At 45.2% G+C, this 2475-nt stretch overlaps 1 non-coding gene across 1 annotated transcript; it reads left to right on the top strand.

Moving 5' to 3' along the window:
* Positions 1 to 345: 345 nt before the first annotated feature.
* Positions 346 to 427, top strand: trnas-gcu (transfer RNA serine (anticodon GCU)). Its single transcript has one exon. It is a non-coding gene; the product is annotated as a tRNA-Ser (tRNA).
* The last annotated feature ends 2048 nt before the right edge of the window (positions 428 to 2475 follow it).

Below are 2475 nucleotides of genomic sequence, written 5' to 3'. Positions count from 1 at the left end.
GCCTTATCCCCATAACCCTGGAGTCCACTATCCTCACGAGCTCTATCCAACTCTTTCTTGAAAGAACACCTCCTGCTTTCTCGGGTTCTTCATTCCGTTGACTTCAAATCTTCACAGAATTCAACAGACTTTGTTACATAGTCTTTTCTTCATTTTTGTTCAGACCACTGTGAGCAGAGTGTCACAGTGGGAATACGCTTGCCCCACAACCCAGAGGTCAGACTATAGTCTTAGAACCGTACTGTACTATTTATCATTTCACCAACACCAGGGAGAAATATCTGCTCTTCTGCATCATTTACGCAATTCACTTATTAATATGGTCATAGGCTTCATGGTACTTGTGACGAGGTGGCCGAGAGGTTAAGGCGATGGACTGCTAATCTATTGTGCTCTGCACGCGTGGGTTCGAATCCCACTCTCGTCGCTGTTTTTAATGTTGCTATTTTTGTACGCTCACAGCTGTTTTATTGAAATTGGAACTCCAATGTCAGTTTGTATGCATCGACGCTACTATAAAATCCCAAAGAATACTTTGAGCCAGTTGCCTAAACTGCATTGAAATGTAGATCGCATTGGGATAATGAAAAGGAACGCGATTTTATTTTTCAAGTCAAGCTGCTGTGACCTTTTATTGTATGAAAGAGATCCAGGAAAACCAAATAATGAGAGATGCGAAATGTATGTTTATGCAGTGGGATTCTTAATGACTGTTTTGTCAGATGAAATCTGGAGCAGGTTGAGTAGAAGTGATTCATCTTGGTGAGAAGAGCACAGAGAGACAGCACAAAACAATTGAGATATTTCAAAAGGGGCAGGGCATGGGTGTAGGGGCACCGAGAACTACCTGTAAATGCACAGTGGAGAACTGCCGATGTTGGTGCCGTGCATGGGCACGGAGAGACTTACGCATTGGTGCCTCCCTCGCCCGTTGCTCTCGCCATTGATGAAGGCTGGACATAAGGCACAGATAAACACAAGATGTGGGAAGCTGAAAATGTGTTGCTGGAAAAACGCAGCAGGTCAAGCAGCATCCAAGGAACAGGAGAATCGACGTTTCAGGCATAAGTCCTTCTTCAGGAATGAGGCTGGCGTGCCAAGTGGGCTGAGGTAAAAAAAGTAGAGTGGAGGGAATTTGGGGGAGGGCGCTGGGAATATGATAGGTGGAAGGAGGTGAGAGTGAGGGTGATAGGCTGGAGAGGGGGTGGGGCAGAGAGATCGGGAAGAAGATGGCAGGTCAAGAGCGCGGTGCTGAATCTGGGGATTGGGACTGAGATAAGGTGGGGGAGGGGAAATGCGGAAGCTGGAGAAATCTACCTTCATCCCGTGTGGTTGGAGGGTACCTAGGCGGAAGATGAGGCGCTCTTCCTCCAAGCGTCTTGTGGCCAGGGTCTGGCGATGGAGGAGGCCAAGGACCTCATTGATTGGCTGATCAGATTGTGAATGTTCGTTTTTTGAGGACAATTTGAAGTGAATCAATGATGGTGATTAGCTTTGTTCTTTGTTCACCTTGTGACATTGCTCATGTCCTTGTTAGCATACAGCTCTACAGCGTGTAAAATTTCAGCTGTGCACCTGGCCAGTGGTACAACCATTCGTATAGCTGGCTACGGATCAGGCAGTTGAAAGTTCGACTTTTAATTGGCGCTAGCGCATTGTGGAGATTCATCACACATACAAACTAATCATTTTTGTTCCGCTGAGGTGGATAATATTTGAAATTTTCATCTCCACGAACGAATATTCTTTCACTGCCTTCGATCATTTAAACATTACCAAGAACAATCAGAGTAAAAATCACACAGCACCAGATTGTATCGAACAGGCGTATTTGGAAGCACCAGTGTTCCATGTATTGCTTCTTCATCAGGTATTTGTCAACTGTTGGAATGTAAAATGGCTTTCAGTGATTTTTAAATTTGGTCACCCCAGTCCAACACCGACACCTCCAAGTCATGGGTACCATCGACACCACGAACGGTCGGTTAAAGTCCAGATGATCTTCCAAAAGATCGCGCATATTGACATACACGCCAAGTTTCTGCAGAAGAACACCCACCTGATGAAGGAGCGGCTCTCTGGAAGCTCGTGCTTCCAAATAAACCTGGTGGACTATGCCCTGATATTGTGGAATTTTTAACTTTATCTACTCAACTTAAACACTGGCACTTCCATATCATCGAGAACACCAGTCATGTCCCAGCCCTGTCAGAGAAGGCAATCCTGGAATAGCCCAATACATTGCTCATAGGTACGTTTCGTTTTCAGAAACCAACGCATTCAATCGCTGCAGCTACTATGTATGAAAAGCACAGAAAAGAAATAGCTGAGACTCAGTTTTTACAGTATATTGAAACTCTTTGGGAAGTGGAATCAGAGGAGAATGAAGGATTAACTGTCCGACTGTGCAGAGAGAGGGAAGGCACTTTTCCCTTCTTTGAAGAGCTGGGGTATTGAGTGATCTAAGGCATGAAA

Source organism: Chiloscyllium plagiosum, unplaced genomic scaffold (genome assembly GCF_037043375.1).
Source record: "Chiloscyllium plagiosum isolate Xiang-an unplaced genomic scaffold, Cpla_swu_hap1 HiC_scaffold_42, whole genome shotgun sequence".
Taxonomy (NCBI): domain Eukaryota; kingdom Metazoa; phylum Chordata; class Chondrichthyes; order Orectolobiformes; family Hemiscylliidae; genus Chiloscyllium; species Chiloscyllium plagiosum.
Note: the sequence above shows the minus strand (reverse complement) of the source record. Positions and strands in the feature narration are given on the sequence as shown.